The sequence below is a fragment of the Rhinolophus sinicus genome, chromosome 1 (assembly GCF_057876585.1).
Source record: "Rhinolophus sinicus isolate RSI-liver-muscle chromosome 1, RSI-T2T, whole genome shotgun sequence".
NCBI lineage: Eukaryota > Metazoa > Chordata > Mammalia > Chiroptera > Rhinolophidae > Rhinolophus > Rhinolophus sinicus.
In genome coordinates, this window is record NC_142501.1 from 184,793,871 (window position 1) to 184,820,387 (window position 26,517).

The 26,517-nt window shown below is 42.1% G+C and overlaps 1 protein-coding gene across 6 annotated transcripts in view; it reads left to right on the forward strand.

The window, feature by feature from the left end:
• Positions 1-26,517, forward strand: part of SGMS2 (sphingomyelin synthase 2) — a 154,833-nt gene that overhangs the window by 64,497 nt on the left and 63,819 nt on the right. Inside the window, exons 1-2 of one of the 6 annotated variants that reach the window (XM_074322690.2) lie at positions 6,218-6,583; positions 23,467-23,707. The exons of 3 other annotated variants lie outside the window; for them this stretch is intronic. The gene's annotated coding sequence lies outside the window, so the exon portion shown is untranslated. Of the gene's footprint in view, positions 1-5,602; positions 6,168-6,217; positions 6,584-23,466; positions 23,708-26,517 lie in introns of those variants that run through there. 2 more of the 6 variants (XM_088792364.1, XM_019741914.3) reach the window with 2 other exon arrangements.

Below are 26,517 nucleotides of genomic sequence, written 5' to 3' on the forward strand. Positions count from 1 at the left end.
TCCCTAGTCCATTGTTTCATTAACACTATCCCAGACTCCCTTCCTCCTTTGCCAATGTGTCCCATGCGCCACCTCCATTCTCCAAGCCATTCCCAAGTGGCTGAGCGCTGCTGGAGAAGGACACTGTTGGTATCACTGTGGCCCTGACTTCAATTCAGTCTTCAGAGCCATCTGTCAAATTGATGAAGTTTCTCTAGCCAGTTCGTGTTCCTACTCTCCAGCATGGATACTTCAAACTGTTTCCATTCTTTCTAAAACCGCCCACCTGTTCCACTTGCTTCTTCTCACTTGATGATGTCACCTTGTAGTCAGCAGAAGGGCCCCCCCCAAAGATGTCCACACCCTAATCCCTGGAACCTGTGAATACGTGTATGTTACATTACAAAAGGACTTTGCAGATGTAATTGAGATTATGACCTTTAATATAAAAGAGTAGTCTGGATTATCCAGATGGGCCCAATTTAATCACACGAACCATTAAAAACAGAGGACTTTCTCCCCTGAGGCAGAGATGAGGCAGAGGAAGTCACAAAAACTCCCTGCGAGAAGGATTGAGCACACGTGAGGCTCTTGGACAGATGACTCCAGCTGCTGAGGTTGGCCCACAGCAGACAGCCCGCAGGGAAATCAAGACTTTGGTTCCGCCGCAGGAGGGAACTAGATGCTAACGGCCTGAATGAGTTTGGAGCTTGCTAGGGCCTGCTGATCAGAGCCTAACGGACCTCGATTTCAGCCTTGTGAAACCCAGAGTAGAGAAACCAGCGGAGAAGTTTGTAGGACTTCGGACCTGCAGAACTGTGAGATAATACATTTGTGTTGTTTCAAGCTAGCAAGTGTTTGATCCTTTGTTACAGCAGCAATAGAAAATTAATACACACCTTCCAACTCACAGAAAAATGGAAGCGTCAAAAGGTATGATTTCAGCTTTCTATAAGCAACCTACAAACACAACTGCGTCACTCCCACACTTTCTATTTTCATTTTTCCCTCTTGCATTGGAGCTATTCCTTCTCATGTTTCAGGGCATTTTTTCCATCTGTGTCCTGGGTACCATCTCCTCCTGACTTCCCCTGACTTCTCCTGACAATATATTGGTTATCCTCCCCATTGTCTCTTTCCCCATCTCCTTTACCGATTCCTTCCCATCAGCATTCAATCAACTGTAGAGCATTTTCATCACCCCGGTACCCTGTGCCCATTAGCAGGCATGCTTCATTTCCCACCAACTCAAATTGTATTTTGTGAACTTATTGTGGTACTTCTTTAGCACCCCTTATAGATCAGCATCCAGGAAGCCAGTGCCCCGGCCCCTGCTGAGCTCTTCCTTACCCCACTCCACCACACCATAACCACACGCCCTTGGGTTAAGGTCAACAAAGACCTCCACATCATCAAGTCCAGTGGACTTCTTCAGTCTTTATTTTATTTGTTTTCTCAGGAGCATTTGATGTAGATGGTCTTTCCATCTGTCATGCAGGGTGTCATGCGGGGTCTCTGGTCCTGCTCCCCACGTAAGAACGTAGGATATGGTGAGGCCAAAAAGGAACACCCACAGAGCCATAGATAGGGGAGTCATACCGCTATATTCTCGCTGGCGGCTGGGTTGGAGACACAGGAAGCAGGAGCCACACGATCTACAACCTGCCGTCCGCTTCTCTGCAAACCTCAATCCACACTCCGCGCTTGCTAACTTAACCATGGCAGCCAGATCAGTGGCCAATGGCCAACCAGCTGATGGCCAACCAGTCACAGCTGATGACTATCCACCACCCGAGCCAGCACCCCCCTCCCCTATGTGAGGCCGAGAGCCTGGAAACTGCTCTCTGGGACTCTGTGCCCACACCACCTTTCTCAAAACATTGTTTCCTCGACAGTACATTCTCCTGCTTTTCTTCCTCTCTCTCTAGTTATGTATTTTGAGCTTCATCCGCAGTGTTCTTCTTTATCAAACCTATAATGTCGGGCTCTCTCTTGGACCTCCCCCCTTCTCATTTTGTACTCTTTCCAGGCACTTTCATTTCTTCTTATGGCTTCCTTATCATCTACAGGCCGACTCTTCTCAAATTTATATCACCAGTTCATGCCTCTTTTCTGAGTTCCAGACTCATATTATCAGCTGCCCACTTGACATCTCCATTTATAAATCACACATCTCAAACTCATCATGTTTAAAACTCATCGTCTTCTTCCACACACCTGTTCTTATCTTGGCATTTCCTGTTTTGCTTGGTAAAAGGCACCACCATCTACCCAAGTGCTGAAGTAAACAAACAAAAAAGTAGGAGCTTCTCTGGCTCTATCCCCATATCTAAGCCATTGCTTCAACTCCGCTCTGCTTCCTGCATTGCCATCACCGCTCTCCTAACCCGGACCACTGCCATCTTGCACTCGGGCTGCCGCAGAGCTGCTCATTGCTCTCCCGACACCCTCCCCATCTTGCTCTAGTCCAGAAGTAGCATGGACCATCATATTAATAATATGTGGCACATAGTACCTTTCATTTACTTTTCTGAATACCCCAAACAGTTTAATTAGAACATTTGTATACATAGTGTAGTAATAATAACTATAAAAAAGATAGCGCAAGAGAAAAATGTAAAAATATTGTACTAAACTGCCCCCTAATTAATAATTAGGGTACCAGATTTCAGATTAAGTTCAATACACACACATACACACACACTTTTTTTTTGGCATATCATGGGCTACTAATATGATAATTGTGAGGAAAGAGCACGTGATATAGTGCTAAATTTAGAAAAAATCAGGATAAGAATCATATGTGTGATGTTGTTGAAATTATCTTAAACGATCAAAATCTAAGAAATGTAGATCAGATACCAAGATGTCAGCAGCAGTTTTATTTTTCATTTTCCAGGTACTTCATAATATGGCAATTTTACCTTATATTTTTGACAAAGTTTAATATAAGCATTTTAAAAACTAAAAAGTAAGATTATTGTTACATCAGAAGAATTATATCAGTGTAGATGCAATTTAAGGAATGGTGGTCAAGAGTCTGAACTTTGGGGCCAGAAGGTCCTAATCTTATGCCTTGATGATGCCACTTACTGAGTGTCATCTTGGGACAATGACAATCCCTTGTCTTTGGTTACCACCTCTATAGAAGAGGGCATTGTGAGTACCTACCTCAGAAGGTTGCTGAAAGGATTAAATGAGATAATATAGGTGAAGCAATTTGCATAGTCCCTGGCATGCAATAAGTGCTCAATAAATGGGAGGTGTTTGCTCTTCAGATAGGCCTGGCAGGGGGTGAATCTCTGAAACCCCAAAACCACAGGGCGAGCAGCCTTATTCTCTGGTTCTTCTAGGTGTTATTGTCTCTCCAACAAGACAGTAAGCTCCCCTATGTTGTGGACTCATTGTATTACTGCCTTCTAAGTTCCAGTACTGTTTCTGTTGTTTTTAATTACAAAAGTAATGCAAGCTCATTGAAAAATAGTCCAGAAATAAAAGTTTCCCTTTCACACTCTGTCCTTCTATATTTCATTGCCAACAAGTAATATATAATTTGGTTATGGATTTGTCAGAAGGAAGTGGCGTTTGTTTCACAAAAACAACGTGTGTGTGTGTGTGTGTGTGTGTGTGTGTGTGTTTTCTCTCTGTTTATCCTTTTCATTTAACAAGAACAGTTTTCTAGGTCAGAGTCTATGGAACTAATTTTTTTTTCATTGCCTACATAGAATCCCATAACATGGAGTTACTTCACTACCAGTGTGTTCTTTAAGGCTTATTCATTTGTTTATTTCACCCACTCAATATTTACATGCCCTGCACCATGATGGATCCTGGGAAAATTTTAAATAATGCTGCAATAAACAGCCTTATGCAAATTTTTTTTAAAAGCAAGCTTTCCCATTGCTGAGATATGTTTAGAAAGATACACAAGGTGATTCTTAGATAAACAATGTGGGCACAAAGTAGGGACTCAATAAACACTTGTTGGTTGAGTGAATGACTTAGATACATGCAGAGTAGGAGTTATTATGAGAGATGATAAATACTACAGATATATATATAATGTTTTCCTAACTTAATCAGTGTGTTTTATCAGACCAAAGAAATATCTGTGAAACTTGATTTACAGTGTTTACTAGTTTAGGGGGGAAAAAATGACAAGAACACACCTGTCAGCTCTTACTCTCCTTAGAGCACTGAGCATTATTATTTTTGGAGGGTGACTAATCAGGGACTTAGTAAACTTTGGTACGTTGTGAAAATAAAAAGATGCAGTTAAAAAGAAAAGCAAAAGAAATCACCTCTCTCCGAGATGGAGAAGTCTATATTTTTCAAAACAGAAATTAAGATGAATAATTTGCTTTCTCATGTTGACAATGAATAGAATCGAAAAACTTCATGCAACCGAATCACAATTATACTATTACATTTACTGGAGGATATTGAAGTGGTATGATAAAATGACCTAATCATTTATTTCACAACATTTAAACTGAGACCCAGTAGTAACCACAAATTCAGAACTACCCACTAAGTCTCCCAGAAACCATCCTATGATAGAGCTGCAGGACTTATATCATGCAACAACGCAGATGGGACGGCAGGCTTTGTTTTGATCTTTTTCGCTTCATCCATGTGCTTAGGCCCAAAAGCCCACAACATCATTTTTTAAGATCTGTAGAAAATCTTATTTACGCATATCTCCATAATGTCCAAATATTTGGGTCATAAAGTAGGAAGTAGGTGGGATATTCAGCCAAACTTTCCTGTGGCCGCCCATTAGTCCCCCCATGTTATCAATGGACAGGACACCCCAGCTTCTGATTAGGTCTCTGACTGTAAAAACTGTTGGTTTGAATTTCATTTTACTTTGCATCCTAGCAAATCAATCTGTTTGCTATTGCCTTCTGGGCAAAATGCCTGGGCTTTGTAAAATTAAAAACGATCTCCTATTGAAATGAAAAAATAGAACCAAGGAAAATAAATTTCAAGTGTTGGTGTTTGCTTCCACAACATTTTCCACAACAATGATGTGGAACCTTTGTTAATTTCAGGAGCATTTTCATTCAAGGGAGAGTCTCTAGAAACATCTTACAGTTGTCTCTTTGGGGACTGACCTGTGTGTTTTGTTTTGTTTTGTTTTTCTGTTACAATTGTGCTTAATTACCATAGACAAATGATGTTTACCCACATGATGTCTGCACTAGGCACCCAGAGATGCCTTTGGATTATTTTTGTTGTTTATATGGAATCACCCATAAGCCAGTGCAAATCCTAAACTTAATTACTGTCCGCAGGTAGAAATCAACAGAAAACATTTTTGTCAATTAAAGTCAATAAAGATTTGGCCAAATCCCCTCTGATTCATCCTAGTTAGAATTTCTGAAGCTGCTATCCCTTACTTTGAAAACTGCCCAGCAGGTGTATGAATAGCAACTCCAAGAAATGTACAGCCTTGACCATTTTAAAAAAGGCAAGACCCCTCTAAAAACATAACTGCTGAGCTTATCAAAGAAACCACACATAACCTTGTGCCCCCTAAACTGAGGAAAAGCTCAGTGTTCAGTTGAGCGAAGGACTCCTTCACCGTTTATTTTGGTTACGGTTTTTTTTATCCTTACAGAGAAGCAAATCAATTAACAGGACAAATGACACAGTGGTTAGTCACGGAAGGGAAAGTATTAGCCTCTTTAACTTGGAGCACCCTTCCAGCTCACACCTCGAGTTACCACCAAGCGGATTGATGACTAATCGTGCCAGGCAACCCCGTGAGGTTTGGACGCCCACCTCTCTGACTTAGGCCCCGGCAACACCCTTTAAATAACCGCGGGTGCCCCCAAGCCCACTCACAGACACGTCAGGAAGCAGTGCCTGAATCAGGCGAGGTGCGGGGGTGGGGGATCCCTTCCCAGCCCCACCTGAAAGTTGCCGCGAGTGCCACCCAAATAACTTTCCCAGATTGATCTCTGTCACTGCTCAGGGAAGTCTGCTCCGGGCGCTCAGGTTCCCGGTCCTGAGCCAATCGGCCCTTCCTGCCAAGCCCCTCCTTCCCTGCACCTTTAAGGCCTGGGAAAGGGGAGGGTCGGCCGGGATTTTCTTCTTAAGAAGTCGCACCGGTTTTTCGAGCTCGGGTCTGCGCTTGGAGAGCCACAGCGGTGGGATCGGGCGCTGCTGCCACCGGGCTGGCGGTGAGTCACTGTTGGGAAATGGAGTGGGCGGGCGAGGGTGTGAGAGAATGAATGATGTCAGGGCGGCGGGCGGGGAGAGCGGGCCGCGGGGCCGCTGTAAACACTCAGCGCTGCGCGGCGGGCGAGCCGGCTGGGGAGACCCCGCCCTCGGCGCGCTAGGAGCCGTCCGCGGCGGCCGGATCCCGGCCGGTGCTGCAGCGCCGCCGCGAGCGGCCTCGGGATCGGCGGCCGCAGGAGGGACTCGGAGAGCAGCTTCCCTCGCGGGGCCGTGGCGCGAGCGGGCGAGACCCCGAGCAAACTTTCTAGGGGCTTCGGCCGGGGGTGTGGCTGCGGCAGCGGGCACCGTCCGCTAGCAGATCCTTCGCCTGGAGCTAGTGCCTTCGGCTGGGAGTGTCTGGAGCCCCGGCTGGGAGCGGGTAAGGAGCACCCGGAGAGGCTGGGGAGGAGGATGGGCTGGGAAGACGCGCGTCCTGCGAAGCGCGGGGAGGGGGAAGGTGGATTGCCAACCGGGACGTGGCTCTAATTGGGCCCCCACGCACCCCGCCCCAGGGCATCCTTCTTCGATTTTGCCTGATAGAGAATGGATGTGTGGCTTAAGTCTCCTTGCTCTGAGCTTTCAGCTCAGTCATTTGCAACCATTTCGGGTAACTAGGTGCTGGCGTTGAAAGGACACTTTAAACCATAATTGTCTAGAGCCACTCCAGAGGTCAGGGCTAAAGTTCAGGTGGTGGAGGAGGGACTGTCTTTTTCTGTTTGAGAGGCACTTACTGATGATGTGTGAACAGTAATAGCCGAGCTCTGGGCAGCCTACACGGAAACCTTTCAGTGCTTGGCGGTCCAGAGCTGCTCCCCTTAAGGGAAGACTTGGTTTCTCCGCGCGAATAGGTGGGAGGGGACCTATCTGAGGTGTGGCTAATTGTTAATAACCCGCGGCTACATCTTCAAGCAACTCAAATGTCACGTCTAGGAATCTTTTATTTATCAATCTTTGCCATTCTTCTATTTCATCTTGCCTGCTCTGATAGGACCTTACAATCATTTTGATGTGTATTGTAAATTTTCGAAGTGATCTAGTCAGTGTCTCTAGGTTGGGTGTAGATTTTGAATTTAAACTCAACTTTTCAAATCCTTGGTTTCACTCCTAGTCCAATCTATGAACGGTGGGTTCTCAGTTGCGTTAAATACGTTGATTCAGTAAAAATGGGACTAGAACGACTTCAGAGGCTAACCATGAGGATTAAACCGCCAAAGGCCTATCAGAATGCCTTGGCACAAAGAGGACCCCAACAAATTGTAACTATATATAAGTAATAGTGTGTTCCAGCTGGCTTACCTAATAACCAATTGATTTCCACAAATTTTCCTACTTGTATAGCTGGGCTGAGTGTTTGGCAAGTTCCTTGGAATGTGAAGTGGTATCTTCAGGAAGTTAAACATTTCAGTGTGGATACCTGAAAGATTTTTGGTTTCCACCTCATGTAAAGGGAACTGCCATTCAGTGTTTAAACAGAGTCGGAGCAGTGGCTGAAAGTGAAAACCTGGAATTTAGAGGAAGGCTGAGATGAGTAGGAAACGCTCTAACTTTACCTTTAACATTTTTTTCTTTTAAAAAAATAAGCTGTTCAAAATTCCCTTTTTATAGCTCTTTGATGATAGTCTTAACTACAGTCTTAGGATTGAAGCGTTGTTTTATGAGTTAATATTTAATTTGGTTTCTTTAGTTTCGTTTTTAAGTAAAACTGGTTGACTTATGAAACTGGAGGGAAACGCTTTGATACTTTGTGTTGCTGCCTCCTGTCCTCAGTTTCTTTTCTCCGGGAATCTCATAAAAGCGCTGGGAAAGATTTGTAAGAAGCCTAAGCATTTGCTCAGGTGTTATTGAAAACATTTGTTCTTACCATATCTACAATCTTTAGGGTCAAACGTCACGGGAGGTTTTTTTGTCTCCACAGCACCATTATAGAGAGGTCTTGGTCACCGGCCTTCAGAAAACCTGAGACTGTCTGGGTAGTGACTTACTCCTGTGTTTCCCCGAAAACAAGACCTAGCCGGACAATCAGCTCTGATGCGTCTTTTGGAGCAAAAATTAATATAAGACCGGGTCTTATATTAGATAAGACCCGGTCTCATATTATAGTAAAATAAGACTGGGTCTTATATTAATTTTTGCTCCAAAAGACGCATTAGAGCTGATTGTCCAGCTAGGTCTTATTTTCGGGGAAACACACGGTAGATGTGTTACTGTGAACAAGTTACTTAAATTCTCTGGGATTCTTGTGGGACTTTAAACAAAATATAGGGAAAAATAGAAATAATCTTACATCAATTCAAATAGGCAATGGAATATAAGAGAACTTTTTAAAGAAGTGAGACTTTGACGTACGATGTTTGTTTTCTTTTTTCAAAAAGGAACAATTACTGAGACTTCTAGAGAATTGCAGACTAAAGAGTAGCTTCCCTACCTGTAGCCAGTTTTCTTGTGGGGGAGTTGAAGCCTATATTCTGAACTACTGTCAGATGTTCATATCCTTCATTCAGTTGGTGAACCTTTAGTGAGCATGTACTGCCAGCGCTAGGATGAAGGAGACTGTTACTGCCCCTGAGACTTACAGTCCTGCAGAGAGAGCCTTTGATTATGGAAAGGAAAAGAAAAAAAGAGTCCAAAAGGCAGAGAAGGGTGGGGAGTTGGGAGGAAACAAGAAAGGATTAGGCTACTTTAGACTTTCTCCCACTGATGATGTAGATCTACATAGTGGCAGTCTAATGGGTCTTGAATTGGGGTTCTGAAATTCTTATGTGGCTGAACAATGTAAGTATGCCTTGCTTTCCTGTGGGGACAGAGCCAGGAGAGCAGTTTCCAGGCTCTCGACCTCACGTGGAAAGGTGCTGGTTCGGGTAGTAGATAGCCATCAGCGGTGACTAGTTGGCCATTAGCCACTGATATAACTGCTGTGGCTATGCTAGGGGGTTGGTTGGTTGGCAGAGAATCGGACAGTGGATTGCACTTCGTGTGGAGCCTGCTTTCTGTATCTCCAACCCAGCCACCAGTGAGAATATAGTGGTATGAACCCCCATCCATGGCTCTGTTGGTGTTCCTTTTTGGCCTCATCGTGTCCTGCGTTCTTGTGTGGGGAGCAGGAGCTGAGTCCCTGCATGATACATGGCACAGCGAGCAGGGTTCTGGCCGGGTAGGAATGATGTCTGACTCTGGGCAGGAGAACATGTAGCCCCCACACAGTGTGTGGTGCCCGGTGGCCACTGTTCTCAGGAGTTGGACCCCCGTGGAGGGTGGAAAGACGTGGACGGTTCTCCAACCAGCATAGGCTGGAGAAAGCGAAGGTCGTTGCGGCCGTGTGGGCTGGGAGGTGCTTACTGGTGCGGCCCAGATGCGGCACTTGTGGTCCCAGGAGGAAACGCTTGCTGAGTCCTCAGTGGCGGATGCAGGTGAGGTCAAGGTTGTTCCTTACCCCCAGGACTTGGAGGACTTGGAGCCCTCGCCCTGCAGAAAGGGCACACATTGTGAGGCCAACGCACAGCCCTGGCGAATGACTGGACTATGGGGAATTGCCTTCCATTCCTGATTTGATGGACCGCTTGACTGTTTGCTTGGGAACGTACCACCGTGTAGTGGAACTGGGGGATATTTGCTTCCTGTGTCTCGCCCGGCCGCCAGTGAGATTGTGGTGCAGGAAGACCCCTTGTTGGGGTACAGGTGGATGTTTACTTCCTGTGTCTCGACTGGCCGCTGTCGAGAATATGTAAAAACCTTGGCTGTGAGCCACTGTTGTTCCAGCACGGTACCCTGAGAACCCTGGCTGTGCCCAGAGAGACTGGTGGTGCCCAGTATATTGCATCCACCTCCAGGTTCCTCACGTAGGGCCCCTGGTGGAAGACGCTTGACGCATAGATTGTGAGGCAAGACCCTAGAGGGGTGGAGTGTGGGGACAGAGTCCCTGAGAGCAGTTTCCAGGCTCTCGGCCTCATGTGGAAAGATACTGGCTCAGGTAGTAGATGGCTATCAGCTGTGACCAGTTAGCCATTAGCCACTAATATAACTGCTGTGGCTACGCTAGCAAGCGTGGATTGGTTGGTTGGTTAGTTGGTTGGTTGGTGGGTTGGTTGGTTGGTTGGCAGAGAAGCAGAGCGCAGATTGCAGATCGTGTGGCTCCTGCTTCCTGTGTCTCCAACCCAGCCACCAGCGAGAATATAGTGGTATGACTCCCCTATCTATGGCGTTGTTGGTGTTCCTTTTTGCCTCACCATATCCTGCGTTCTTGTGTGGGGAGCAGGAGCTGAGTGTCTGCATGACATTTACCCAATAAAAATGTTATAAACAAATTTAGCCATTAAGTTAAATAATTTTAAATGTTCCAGGGCAAACTTGTTTAAATAAACTCTGAAGAGTAAATTCAGCTCAACCTAGATTTATTTATTGTGAGCAAAGCACGATGGTAGATTTTAAAGAGAATTACTATGTTGAATATAACAATTTATTGACAATTCCCATGTTATATATAGTATGATACTTATAGAAGTTTAAAAGTCTAAACAAATCAGCTGCCACCCAGAAAATCACTTAACACCATATCCTCACTTTCTTTTTCACTCTCTGAAAAAATAACGCAAAGAGCTAACATGCATGTATTGAGCTTACTATTTGCCAGGCAATCTGCCTATTGTTTTATACATACAATCTCCTGTGATCCTCACTCTAGCCCCTTGAGGAATGCACTATGATTATCTCATTTTTGAGGAGAAAACTGATATAGAGAAATTAAGTCATTTTCCTGAAGTTGCACAGCTAGAAGGTTATTCTCTACAAAACTGGGTGTATTCTCTTTTTTTCCAAATATGGACATCTTCATATCACTAACATACTCGTACATCATCATTTATAATTTTTTATTATATGTTTGCAGCTCAACTTAACCGATCCCCTGTTGTTGGACATTTAGTTTCCAGTTTTCACTATTTTAAGCAACTCTGCCTTAAATATCTTTCTAGCTACGGTATATCTCTGTGCACATCCATGATTATTTTAGTCATTATGCATTTTAAAAAGTGAATTATAATGTTTAATTCAGCTGCCTTTTTTTTTTTACCTATTCAGAGTTAGAACACTTTCTCCTTTCTCTTTAAAATTTAAGAGTTTTAATTTCTATGTTCCTTTAATGTTCCTCATGAGTTCAGCAATAGGGTCAACATTCTCTGTGGAGCTTCACAATAGGTCTAGCTCACCACACAAGGGATTGATCTGATAAAAATGGAACACACAGGCTCTTAAAGAACTATTATTTATGTTTGTATTGTTATTAGCCCTACAGCTAACTTCCACCATGGGAAGGATAGCAGAATGGAGCAATGCTAATTTTACCAAGCCGTGCTCTAAAAGAAATTCTACAGTTTGCTTCTTTAGTACTCAGTAAGATAGGCAAGTTAAGTTTTTCAGATATTGCATTAAGCAGGTTTAAAATAAGTTCCATCAATTGTAAGTAGGTCACCTTTTAAAAAAACCTTACACCTTTTTGTTTGACCTCTTGAAAAGCGTATCAGTGATAAGACATTTTTGGTTGATGTAATGAAAGTTCAAGAAATTTCTATTAGCTAATTTTCATTATGGGTATAAAGCGTATCTTCATTTAAACATTTAAACACTCATGTTTTACTGTAATATCATACCCTCTTCACTACCCTGAGTCAAAATTTTCACTTGGGTTTATTTTTTCACCTCTAATGCTAGTTAGTTACTTTATCCTTATGGATTTGATAAAGGATGAGTGGTATTCAATTCAGTCTCTTTATATAGAAACCCAGCTCACATCAATTTATTAATTTCTAATAATGACTTGTAATTCAAAACAGAATTTAAAGAAATAGTTAATATAATTAAAGTGTAAATACCCTGTTTCCCCGAAAATAAGACCTAGCTGGACAATCAGCTCGAATGCGTCTCTTGGAGCAAAAATTACTACAACACCTGTTCCTATTTTACTATAATATGAGACCAGGTCTTATCTAACATAATATAAAACCAGGTCTTATATTAATTTTTGCTCTAAAAGATGCATTGCTGATTGTCTGGCTAGGTCTTATTTTCGAGGAAACACGGTAAAATAATTAAAAAAAAAATTATTTGCTGGTTGGTTTTTTTTCCTACTGCCAAACCCTCATTTGATTATTTGCTTACAGTTCAAAATTCAACCTTACAATTTTGTGTCTTCGTTTGATAGTGTCACTTAAAACTTTCACACCAAACTTGTGCACATTCTTAGATTTTTGGTTTTTTTGAAGAAGTATTGACTGGATTGAATGTCTTATTGTACAACTTTTGTTTCAGTATACCCCTTTATACTATTAAAAAAGACTAAGTAAAACCACATACTAAAATTGTTAAAGCAGAGGGAAATGAAAGGAGATGAAAGGTAACAAATTCATGGCCCAAGAGGTAGAAAAGATAGCTAGCTACCAAAAGTCAGGTCAAGTGAAAGAAGGGCCCTCAGGTGTGTTCCACTTCTCTGCCTGGTAGTGCCTGTGCTGAGACTCCTGTGTAGTGATACATTTCCACTGTGGAAAGAGATGCCCAGATGTCAAGACCAGCCTCAGACAAAATTGAGCAGGAGCTGAAATACCCACCGTAGGCATCCTCAATTCTCAGTTTCCCCGGCGTACTTGCCTACACCAAGACAGTGCTCCAGGAGACTCTGAATAAAGGCAAATCACTATCCAATTGAAACCATGAAACTGGACACATCAGGTTTATAAAATCAGGGAATAAGCAATCACCTCTTTCATTGAGATGATTAGAAATGCAAAATACATAAGAATTAAACTTGTAAAAAGCTTTTCCACAAATTGGGAGGGACTGACAGGAGGGGCAGCCCTGGAGGTAGAAAAAGAACTGCAGAAAGAAAGATGGGACACTGCTAAAGGCAGATTCTGTGTTCCTGGAGGGGAGTATGTCCTCTCAAGGCCTGCTGGGAGCTGGCTTCTCCTGTTGGAACTGGGGTCATATTGTATGATCCTGGAGGGGGTGGTAAGGGTGAAAATGTGTGTCAGGCATCTCTCAGCTGCTCTGCCGAGAGTCATTCTGAGAAGCCGCCTCTTAACACACACCCCACCTCGATGGGTTAAGGATACTTTTCCTTACCTGAGAATTCCTTTAATTATGTTGTCTGATTTAACACCTAGAGAAAATGTGGAGGAATGCATTTTTTTAATTTAGGGGTAGGGAGGAGGGTCAAAGAAAGAGTAAGTGGTTTTGGGTCATGGACCACTTAACTAATTGTTAAGTGACCATGCAGGGATAGCAGCCCATCTCCAAAAAGAAGTAGAGACCTTTCATGAAAAGATGGCAGCAGGAGTTGGAAGTGAAGGTAAGCCTTTGAAACAGAGGGTCCAAACAGATGCCAAATGCTCAAGTGCTTCTCCAAGCCTCATATACAGAGCTGGAGGTAGTGTGGTAAAATGTGATGGTTAAGTAATGATAGATGCTCTGAAATAGGTGCTAGTGAAGAGCAAATGAAATGCTCTGTTCATCTTTGGGCAGCTCTGCAAAATAGAAATTGTGTTATCTCTATTGTGGAGGTAGAACCAATCTAGAAAGCTTAGTGTACTCAAGGCTGCCGTGCGGGTAGGAGGTGGAGCAGGGAGGGATGTGACGCCAGAGCCAGCTGATTCTCTTGCCCAATGAGCAGCCCAAGATCCTTTATGGCTTTCCATAATCTCTCCACTCGTCTTGGAGATATGGCAATTTTGTTGGGAGGTATTTTGATACGGGACTATATGTCTATCACCCCATCTCCTGGAATGTTTCTCTGGTCTATGCTTCTTTAAGGTCATGAAGTAATGCCGGAAAGACAAAGGCCCACTGGCTTCCGCCAGCATGGACTCGAGTCCCAACACTCCCGCCACTCACCACTAGTGACCTTGAGCAGCGTCCTCAGACAAACCTCTATTTCCTGGCTGTAAAATGGAAATAAAGTTGTATTTACTTCATAAGGTGACCATATGAATTATATAACTTTATGTGTGTAGAATATTGAGAATAATGCCTGGTTCGCAGTAAATACTGAGTGGCTCAGCTATTGTTATTATTATTATTATTATTATTTTTTGCATATGAGCTTGTACCTCTAATTTTTACAACAAAGGGTTCAATGCTATTCCTGAAAAATCTAATTGTTATTTCTCATTAAGGTGGCTTGTTTCTTTTGTAATAGAATAGCCATTTGTCACATCTTGCCTGTACTGGTAGGGTCTGGACCCTACCCCTCATCCTCCTATAATGCAGGACTCAGTTCCCGCTCCCCACACAAGAATGCAGGATATGATGAGGCCAAAAAGGAACACCCACAGATCCATAGGTAGGGGAGTCATACCACTATGGTCTCGCTGGTGGCTGGGTTGGAGACACAGGAAGCAGGAGCCACACGATCTGCAATCCGCAGTCTGCTTTTCGGCCAACCGCCCTTGCTAGCTGCAATCAGCGCTTGCTAGCTTAGCCACAGCAATTATATCAGTAGCCAATGGCTAACTGGTTGAGAGCCTGGAAACTGCTCTCTGGGACTCCGTCCCTACACCTCCCCTCCTCCTTTCCTTCAGGGTTAAAATAAAAATACTGAAGTTGATTGTACACTGCCATTGAATTCAAGAACTTTCATAAGAAGTTTATAACATCAGCTGTGAATGCGGAAAAGCTTTCAAAGCTGCAATCACAATATGCCGGCTCTCAGCAGATGCTGGGAGCGTTAGTGCAGTACAACTGCTACTGTCCCTTACGGAGCGCAGCCTTCTGAGGGGTATTGTACCATGAACACCAGTGTCCCAGAAAAGGCGGGGGCCATTAAGAATCACAAACCCTACTGTCCTCCCGAGTGTTGTGTGTCTTTCTTTAGGAGGCCCTAAGACTATTTAACACAGCTGCTGCTGTTTTCTGAGGTTTGCATTTGATCGTGAGTTGCTTAAGCATCTAGTTATTACCCCCCCATAGTTACTACCAAACTTTAATAGCAACAAATGGCATTGTTTCTGTGAAATTATAGATATACATATATATATATATATATATACATATATATATATATATATATAAAATTACATATATATTCCATATATATATATATGCATACACACATATGTATGTGTGTCTATATAATATATCCTCTATGATGGATTAGTTAGTGCTAAGAAGTACATTTCCTTGGAATATAGCTTGATTGGCATGTTATAATCAGCAAGCAGGAACATTTAAAATTTAATTTAACAAATGTTTATAACGCTCACTTTGTGCCAAGATTTATTTTGAGCCTTTAGAACTGTTAGTGACTTACTACTCCTAAATCACAGTGAGGCAGATATTATACCCATTTTAGGGTCCCAATTTGAAACACAGAGAGATTAAGTCACTTGGCTCAGGTCTCACAGCAGAATTAGGTTCTAAAGCAGACAGTTTGGCTGTGGAGTCTAACCACTGCACCGTCATGGAATCTGGCATGTGTCTCCCAGTTTGGGCCACATTTGTGTCCTCACACTTGCAGTTTTATCAAAGGAAAAGTCACACCTGTCCAAACATCCATATCAACTCCTTACGAGTTACCATGTGGAGGAGTACAACTAGGTCATATATTTCATTATCGTTACTGAAAGCTGTTGACACTCAGTTTTCAATATGGTATTGTCAAACATTTCTCTCGAAAGGCTCTGAGTGTTCTTTCTATCAGGCCTGGTTGGGAATCTGGGAAAGGAGCCACGCGTGCTCCCATCACATGATCACACTCAGCTCAGCAACAAGAGCTGCAGTCTCAGGCCTGCTGTTCTTACTAACCATCTTTATTACAATAGGCTTCCACCTACTGTAAATTAAAATAGTTAACTATCATTATTTGAGGAGAGTAGCTTGTACCTGTGAGGTTTATTTGGCTGTTTTCTAATTACTGTTGAAGACGGTGGTAGGCCAAAATAATGCCCCCTCACCCCCCAAAGTTATTCACATCTTAATTCCCAGAACCTGTGAATCTGTTATTTTACACGGTAAAGGGTAATTAAGGTTGCAGATGGAATTAAGTTTGCTAATCAGCTGATGTCAAGGTGTGGAGATTATCCTGGGATATCTGGGTGACCCAATGTAATCACAGGGCCCTTATAAATGGAAAAGGGGAGCAGAAGAATGAGAACCAAAGATCAACTATAAGTGAAAAAAAAGAACCAGACAGTTAGTCGGCTTTATTAGAAAGACTTGAGCAGCCATTGTTGGCTTTGAAGATGAAGGGGGGCCATAAGCCAAGGAATGCACGGTCTCTAGAAGCTGGAAAAGACAAGGAAACAGGACTCCTAGGACCTCCAAAAAAGAATGCAACCCTGCTGACACTTTGATTTTAGCCCAGTGAGACCAATTTTTTACTCTGGCCTCCAAGACAGTGAGAAAATAAATTTGTGTTGTTTTAAACCACTAGATTTGTAGTAACTTATTATAGCAGCAATAGGAAGCAAATACAGAGGTACTAGAAGGATCTATGTTTTGATTTGTTTCTTATGCTAGCCCTGGGAAAGGGCTCCCTAATCTCATGATATATTGTTATGGACACGTCAGGCATAGCAAGTGTTTACATTTTGAGAGCTGTTTTATTTTACATGTAAAAGTAACCACTTTGAGGCTGTGGGAGTACACTTTTGATAATTCTATACATTTCTGTAACTAGCAAACATTTAACATGACATTACCAAGGTTTCAGCAAAAGTCTTATTGATTCTGGAGCCAGTCGAGCCACCTCAGGCCTTTTTCATTAGAGTTGCCTAACAGAAATGTGGTTCTGCATCCCAGATAGTGGTCACCATACCCTTGCATTTATTTGCGATAAAATGGTAGCTCAAATGTGGTGGCCGTGATGGTGGTGGAGATTATCACATGAGTTTTGACTTCACATTCCCTTTACATTTTTTTTTTTAAATCTTTTGTTTGCTCTGCTTGCCTAGCAACATTATTATGAATTCTCTGAAAGCAATGGCACATCTATACAAGGGCTTCCCAAATTGTAATGACTTAAACAAATAAATGGTGGTATCATTCATTGGATCATCTGTAGTAAGTACCTTGAGTGCTATAGGCCCCCAGAGTAGGTGACATCTTGGAATGGAAGTGTCAATTACTGAAATTAAAAATAACAAGAATTATCGTCATGGTTAAAGTTTTTTTCCTTAAGAAATCTTCCAATAACAGTCTTACATTGTGATTTGGAGACAACTTCCTTCAGTTAAGTGTCTCCCAATTGTACAATGTAGAAAGAACACCAGTGTAAGAAATGTAATCTTGGGACTCTTCCTGTCTTGAGAAATGAAATAATGGATAATGTAGGATTTCTTTTTATAATTTTAAGGAAATATGATGGAGAATTAGCTGAATGGTGTAAATATATGTATAACAGTTTCTAGGGGGGAAGGGACTATCTTGTGTAGAAATATAAAACTATGAGAAACTCTTAAAACCATGAGATAAGATATTTTCCTATTTGTAATTCTTTTCAATATACCCTTTTTAGATCTGGAGTCACTTTGTTAGTTTAGGGGAAACTACGTAAATATGTATATATATACACATATATATATATACATATCTACACATACATCATATACATACATACAGTCATATACAGTCAATTTCCTCTTATAAATGTGAAGGTTTAGAAAGAACTCAAATGATGTGAGTGAAGGAAATTTTGGTCTATGTTCCAAAATGCTCTCACAGGAGATTTTTCTACCTCCTCACTTCTCTTGTCTAGAAAGTTCTCAAGACAGGGCTCTATGGGTGTAGCGCTCCACAGGACTCCCTGACTCAGTTGCTTACATTTTATCCTCATCAAGCAATTCTTGATTAGTAGCTTGATTTTCCCTGCCAGAACCTCCATAGCAGAGGTTACTTGGCCGTGGAGGTGGCCGAGTAACTTCCTCACTAGTCTTTCTCTCCCACCCATCATTGATGAATTAATAGATCCATGTTGTGTCTTTTGTTAGTACAAATCAGAGCACCAGAGCTTATCTCTCCTGGGTGAACTGATGAAATAGTTTCTGAGCTTGCAAAGCCCAGACCCTGGACCCGTTGCTGACCTACCCCAAGCCCTAAGAACCCAGTGCCGTCTAATGGAAACATAAAGGGAGCCACATATGATAGCCACGTAAATAATTTGAGTTTTCCAACAGCCACATTACAAAAAGTAAAAAGAAACAGGTGACATTCATTTTAAAAACATTTAACTCAATATATCAACATGTTATCATACCTAATAGCAACTACAATCAGTATAAAAATTTTTATATTTTTTCCTATGGCTTCAAAATCTGGTGTGTATTCTGCATTTACAGCGCATCTCAAGCTTGGACTGGCCACATTTCAAGTGCCCAATAGCCATGTGTGGCTAGCAGCTACCATACCATGCAGCTCGGACCAGCCTTATACTTAAGGAACAGTACCCTGCATGAATCTGAGGATAATCCCCTAATAGTCCAATGACTTTGGTCTGTTATATTTAAAAACAGAATTATATCATGGAGTCGCCTTAGTGAGCAACAGAGAAAACTGGTTCCGGTGCCTTTTGCTAGAATGAGGGAACAGGCTGAGTGGTACAGAGAAACATCTAAGGTTATCTGTCACGTAAATTTCTGAATTCCGATGCCTGGAGGTGTGTCTGGGCCTATCCATGAAGTATTTAGAATATTAGATTCATGCATGTAGGAAAGATGGCAATCGGATGCCTTTGTGAGTTTTGATACAGCAGGATGTGTGCATCGTCTGACTTTGTCTCAGGCCAGTGCCTCATACCTGTAACTCCTGTCACCTCACTGTCTACCTGTTTATCCATTACCACCTTCCCTCAACCTTGCCTGTTCATATGCGTACTGTTTGCTCTTGTTCACTTGCTTATTGTGACAAATTGGGAAGCAAGGCCACTGTAAAACCTAGATCAGAGAAATCATTACTTGATATCAAACATCAGTCTGCCAGGAACAGATACGAGTAGGATGTAAGAAGACACAGGCACAATATGAGAGAGAGGGAGAGAAGGGAAGAGAGGAAGGAAGGGAATAGTGCAATTCTATGGGGGGGCAGAAATAACTAAATGCACAGGAAGGATTTCATAGCAGAGGATTTTATAGCAAAAAATCCCCCAGCCACTGGGCAAGCCACTGTTCTCACGATGGGTTGCTTTGGATTTCTAAACATATTGATCAAATACCTGCACTACATAGATGGCTGAAACAGAGTCCAAGCCCTCCTTAATTCCTTCTGAAATTGATTGATTCAGTCACCCCAGTTTTTCAAGCACTTGCTATGTGCTGGACATTCTTCTTGATCCTGGGGATTCAGTGAACAGTAGCTAAGGTGTCTACCCTCATGGAGATTGTTTGAGTTTCTGTGTTGAGAGGGAAAAGGTGTTGGAAAGGGATGTTGAGCAGATGGTAAGTGAGTAAAACCAATAAACAAGACAAGTGCAGATTTGGACTTCTTTAAAAGAAACATGGTGACACAACAGTGAGTGACTGGGGAAACCTGCTCTTCTAGCACCGTCAGGAAAGATTTGTTGGAAGAGGTCAGTCTTGCACTGAGGTGTGAAGGATAAGAAGGAGCCAGCAGAGGGAACAGCGTGTGCATCTGCCCGGGGAGGGCAAGTGCCTGGTTACACAAGGAAAGGGAGAGAGGCCAGTCTGGCTGCAGTGTCTGGGCAGGAGAGAGTAGTCAGAGCTAAGATGGCACGACCATGTGGCATAGGGCCTGCAGGCTTTGTGAGGCGCATGAGTCTCCTTTCAAATGCAATGAGAAGGCATTGTGAACTGATCCAAGGAGAGGGACATGATCTGATTTCCATTTGTAACATCTTTCTGGCTGCTGCACAGAGTGGACTAGAAAGGGGCAGAGTCGAGGCAAGGAGATGAGTTATGAAGCTATTGGCAGCATTCTATATGACAAGTGACGTGGCCTGGCGTAGAGTGGCAGTATTGCATTGATTTAAGAGGTTTGGAGATAGAATCAAGAAGATTTATGAATACGTTTGGATGGGTGACATGAGTGAGTGGGAGAAATCAGACAGGACTCCTAGCATTTTGGTGGGTGACGGGGTTGCAGGGCATAGAGTTCTGTTTTGGCCATTGGTTAATTTGAGTTGCCTATTAATCATCCTAACGGAGATAGAGGTCAATGGCCCACAGTGACTGGGAGACCTACATTCAGGGACAAGATCCAGGCCAGAGATGTCTCAGCATAGAAGTGGCATATACACTTACGAGAAATCTGGAATCACCGAGGGAGATTCTGTAGGCAGAGAAGAGGGAGGGAGAGCAGGCTCTGAGGAATAATAGCGTTACTAGATCAAGTGGGAGACCATGGAGTAACCAGGGAGGTAGGAGGGGGACCAGAAGATGCCAGCAGAAGCACGTGTTTAAAGCAGGATGGAGTAATCCGTTCTGTTGTAAGTGCTTGCGGAGTTGAATAAGATGAGGACACAGCGTTTGTTGGGTTTTGCAACGGGGAGGGTTCCTTTAGCTGGTGATCTTGAGTCATTTTTAGAGGAGCATTAAAAGCACAAATGAATTGACCTCCAGCATCCCGTCTGGAGCGTTCCTCACTCTCTCCCTTCTCCACTTCACCCCTGTGGGCTAGGTGTCCCCTCTTTGTTCCAGAGTACTTAGGCCTTTCTCTGTCACAAGACTACCATATTGTAATATGATTTTCTGTTGAAATTATGTTCCTTCTAGACCAGGGGTGTCCAAACTGCGGCTCGTGGGCCAACTGCGGCCCATGAGCCATTGTTAATTGGCCTGCAGCAAATTCCAAAAATATACTTAGTTTACTTAAATAAACCAGGTGAGGCAATACGTACTTCACCTCGAGTGAGTGGCCTGGCTGTTGGTGTATTTTACCGCATATGGCCCTTGGTGAAAAACGTTGAAAAAAGTTTGGACACCCCTGTTCTAGACTGATCTCCTTGAGGGCAAAATTTGTACTTTTTTTTTTTTTTTTGGGGGGGGGGCCGGGGGTGCGAGGATATTTCCTAGCATGATATAGACACTCAATGCATGTTTCCTGAATTAATGAGTTGAGTATTGTCAAATATGACTTTTTTTTGCTTGTATTGAGCATTTACCCCTGTGTTGCGTCAGGCAGAGGCCAATGAAGAGCCCAATTGTCCTGATTTTCAGTCTGTGGCCCTCTGCCTTCTGAGCCATTGCCCTGCCTGGGCTGGGGATGTCTTTGGCCCAGGATCGCCCCGCCTTCCTCATCCCTCCTTCCTCCTCCCCACTCCCTACCACTCCACAGTTGCCAGTGATTGATTCGGAACGTTCACCTAACCCTAGTCTTAGCTTCAGGCCTCTCTTCTGAGACCCTGAACCTTCTTGGGAGCCACAGATGGAAACTTATAGAAATTGCTTCTCTATTTCAGAAACCTCATCCCTTCCACACCTCTGTTCTTCTGGTGAAGTTGATGCAGTTATTCCATGCATGTCACCATTTTTGAAACTTTTATTTGCGTTGTTGCACACTTAAGTATCTTACAGTAGCAACTGACCGTAGCAACCTCAAAGTTTTGGCAAGTTTTTCTTTTTTTTCCCCTTGGTTGTTATTTTCCCACCAAAGCTGTGGAAGTGTTGTGTTTTTGTTTCTTTTTTCTACACTGCTATCGCTTTGTTTTCCACTGCATTATCCTCCTGTGGTAATACCCCAATTATACTAGTTGCTGTGGAGATATTAAGTGTATTGCTAATAATGGAAGTTATTCCTTTAGGTGGAAGAAGAGAAGCAAGAGGAGGATATAAATGTTGTTTTTGTGCAAATGTTTCCTAGTAACAAAAATAACTAAGTGGTACTAGAGACTGGTGCAGAAATGTCTATATGGGGTTGGCTTATGTTTTTAGAAAAGATTGTTTTTCTCAATTAAAGAAAATATTGATTTAAGCTTCTGGTCCTATTAGAGATTAATTCCATGTTTTAATAATTTACTATTCTTTAATTTATATCCTTTGTGTAATAAGATGTTGCCTCATAGGGACAAAATCTTTTGTGGACTTCATCATTTAAAATTCATTTCTTAAAACCTTTGATTTTAAAACTTTACTAAAGGATGCATACATTTTAATATTGTTCATCTGACTTTTATTTCCTGAAATCTTGCAGTTTTTTCCATGGGCTTTGTTATAATTAAGGTGGTTATGTGTCCTGGTTTTCTCAGGATAGTCCCGTGTATACCTGTTGTCCGGGTATAATTATTAGTAAGGCTCTCTTTCACTATCAAAACTGACCTGGTTAGGATGTCAAATTATATGGTCACCCTAATTTAAGACCACACTTAATGGAAAACTTAGGGAATGGAGTATATTTTGTTTTAATCCACATTATTTTTATATATAGATATATATGGATATATGTGAATTATATACATGCATGTACATACACATACGTGTATATGCTTTTTTCCTTTTCCAGCTAAACTTATAGTTTAAAACTTGCCAAATGTCTCGACACTATAGAAAGACATATATATGTGTGTGTGTGTGTGTGTGTATATACATATATTTATACATATATATACATAGATTAGTTGTAAGCATGTCTCCTCATGTTATATTTTCACTAAAATTCATTTCACTATAATAGTGCCTGACCGGGCTCCTCGTAACTGGGCAGAAGCTGTTTTCAGGGGGATAATAATGTCCAAATGTTACCCGTTCTGGTTTGAAATGACTCCCATATCTCAAGTTTGCTTTCCCTCTATCTAATGTACTTACTTGCTCAGCTCTCGTTCACATTAGTTTTCTGCCCCCAGCATATGGAATGGGTACATGCCCTTGACTGTTCCACTTGCCTCACCTCTCTATCAGCAGTTCAGTTAATCATGTCCCTGAAACAGCCACTGGAATAAGAAAGGACCGATCTTTTAAATCTTGGACATCTTGGAGAGTAAAATAGGCCATTTTGATATTCAACCTTGCATTTAAAAAAATATGCACATTCCTTCCCCAAGCCATTCCCCTTAATAAGTTTATTATGGTAAAAACTCTAAAAATCACACTCAATTTTTCATAATTCATCAAAGGTTTGGGGGAAATTCTCTGGCAGGTTATGCTCTGGGGCCAAGGGAATCCTTGCAGGGGTTTTAAAAGAAAGTAAGAGTTAGTGAATTGCCAGTACTGGAGACCATCTCTGGGGCTCACCTCTAGAAAAGGGTCCTGATACACCCTTTAATATGTTGGGGGAATAAAAGTTGGAGAAGGGGAAGGACTTGGCAAGAACCTGCGAGTACCTACTTTGTGCCAGGCTGAGTAAACCAACAGACGTGGTCCCTCCCCTCATGGAGCCTGCCATCCAATTAAAACAAGGAAGCAAGGACAGAACTACAAACTGTGAAAGTGGATCAGCAGTGCTGAGAGAACGAGAGGGGAGACGTACGTGAGTGCTCAGGAAAGGGTCCCTTTGAGGGAGGAACATTGAACTGGAGACGTGAAGGATGAGAAGATACAGTTGGAATCCAGCCCTGGAATGTTGGTGGTACATCAAGGTGAGACTCAGGTTAAGTAATTTGTTCAGAGTAATTTAGCCAATTCGTAGCAAATACCAAGGGTGCCAAAAAAATGTATACTCATGACTTGTATTCATCTTTTGTGATCGGTATATATTGAATATTACAATTTTAATGGTTTTTTTCCTTTCTTAAAATGTATATACTTTTTTTGGCACCCTCTGTATAAAGCTCCCTAGGGATTCCTCTATCAGTGTTTCTTAACCTTTTTTTTTTTTTTTTTTTTGTTGTTGTTGTTATTGTCTTTTTAGACAAGTTTCTCCTAACGACTCCGTCACCCCTGTGAAATTTTAATGCCCTTTGGAGGACCACAAACCATTGTTTTCACTCTAAAGGCGCCAATTTTCACCATTGAGAATGCACACTCTATCAGTTGTTGTCTGTGGGGCTTATTTTGGGGCGGTCATAAATAGGCTTTTATTGGGTTTAATATAATATCCTTGGATCTTCAATTGGAGTTTAAGTTCCTTGAGGCTTAGACCATCTCTAGTACAGACAACAGTAATAGCAGATGCTACTTACCATGGCACTTTAAAAAAAAAATCTTCTATGAAGTTGGGAGGGGTGGAATAAAAATATTGGAAGTAGAGAATGAAAAATCCTTAAATGGTCTAGTTAGTCTAATTTTATATATAGATGAAGAAACTGATTCCTAGGAAAGTCAGGATTAATCACTCTTTAATCCACTTGGTGTCATTTCCAGGGACAGTCTTGGTAACGACCAGATTCAGGAAGATGGTGATTGGCAGGAGGAGGAGTTCAGGTTTTCCTCTGTAGCCTGAAAGATTTGGATTTGTACAAAGTTGCAATCTTAGGAAGACGAATTTGGCAGACTCTTCCCATACTTTTCTGAAACATGAGGGCAGTCATAACAAGTGATTAAAGAGGAAAAATATGATTAACAATTGCTTCTGTGTTTTAGAGGCAGCACAACATTTGTCTACAAAAACTTTATAGGAATCGAGAAAAAAAGTGAACTAAAGTTACAGAATACTAGTAACTTTTAAGAGCAGGAAATTAAGAGGATGATATAACTGTTCCTTATCACTGAGATTCTTTTTCATTAAAGGTTGAGATTAGGGGTGGTCAATTGGCTCAGTTGGTTAGAGTGCGGTGCTCATAACACCAAGGTTGCCGGTTCGATCCCCACATGGGCCAGTGTGAGCTGCACCCTTCACAACTAGATTGAAACAACTACTTGACTTGGGGCTGATGGGTCCTGGAAAAACACACTTAAAATAAATAGAAGTTTTAAAAAACAGTTTGAGATTATACATGTCTAAAAGACATGGGTTTATTAAGGATAATTCATGTCATATATTTTAGGTTGGGAGGAATAGAGGAATATATTTGAAATTCTGTGCAGGAAGCAGTACTATTCTGGATCTTTGTGTATCCGTCTTGTGTGTAATGTGCATGAGATAGAGAAACTTAGCTGAAGCTAGTTCTAGTTATCTGGCAAACAGACATGGAAATTGGAGTAAGGTGTACCTGTCTTAATGATCTGTCTTGTACTTTCTGGTCGTGCCCCTAAGAATTTGGGAGGTAGGCTCAGTCTATCAAACAGACTTAACAAATTTTGCAGTGATTGCTTCCTTTTATTGTTTCTTCATCCACCACTAGTCACTAAGCCTGTAGATCTTAAATTTTCTTTCAAGATTCTTAAGCCACTGGTGTAATGTAAGCCTATATACTCCCCTCTTCTAATCTTTATTTTTTGTTGTTTTGTTTTCCTTCTTGACAACTCAGTTAGCTTCGGTAGGTGAGCAAGGAGCAGGAAAATTCTGAAACAGCCAGAAGGATGAAATTTATAAAAGTTCTTTCTAAATGATTTAGTAGAAAAGACAAAATAAAGATAATATACGGTGTTAGTCCCTGAATTTCATTTCTGTTCTTTTTGCCCCATTTGCACAAGCACTTGATTAGCCAGCTATGTTATTAACTGTTTGTTTATAAATGGAAAAGTGTTACTGATCGTTTCTAAATAGTGTGTCTGGAAAGGGAAGTAGTGTGGTGTCAGCTGTGCATTGCCTTGGACACAGTTGTCAGTACAAACCAGAATAAGCTGAGGGTGTGACTACAAGGAGAAACTGGAGGCGGAGCTCGAGGTCCAGCATCCTTACGGCCCGCCTCCATTCCAAGGGTGTTTTCACCGGAAAGGCTCAAAGGTCCCAGTCCCTTTGGGTTAGGACTGAAGAGCGAAATTACTGTGCAGTAGGGTGCTACTTTGCGAAAGGCATTCAGGGCGACCAACCAGGTTCCAGGAGCAATTATAAACTGTGGATGTAATTCACAGAAGCCTTAAGAAGGCTGTTTGAAATTGAGATGTTTTCCTTTAAATTCACAGTATAAAACTTACATAGAATATTGCACATGGCAGAAAAAATATGTTTTGGGACCTGGCCATTATTTCTGTAGTCAAATTTCTGTCTTATTGGCAGATAAGACAGAAATTTGCATCTTCTTAGCTGATAGCAAGGCTCTTGGTAGCAAGTTTCCTTGAGGCACGCAGCTTGGGAACTCTTCACTTATGGGGCTCCTTTAAAGTGAGACCTTGCCTATGAAAAGGTTCTTAAGGCATGTCCTAAAGATGTCATTTTGGAAGCAAAGCAAGTCTTAGGCGTAGTTTCATCAGGGTACTATTTTGCAAATGGCACACTGCAGATTTGTGCTAAGCCCCCTCCCTATATGTGCTTTTGCTGCTCGCTGAATGAAGCCTTTAATTTCAGCAGGGAGAAGGTGGGCCCTGCCATTTTGGTATACAAAACATAGCCTTCATGTTTGTTGGA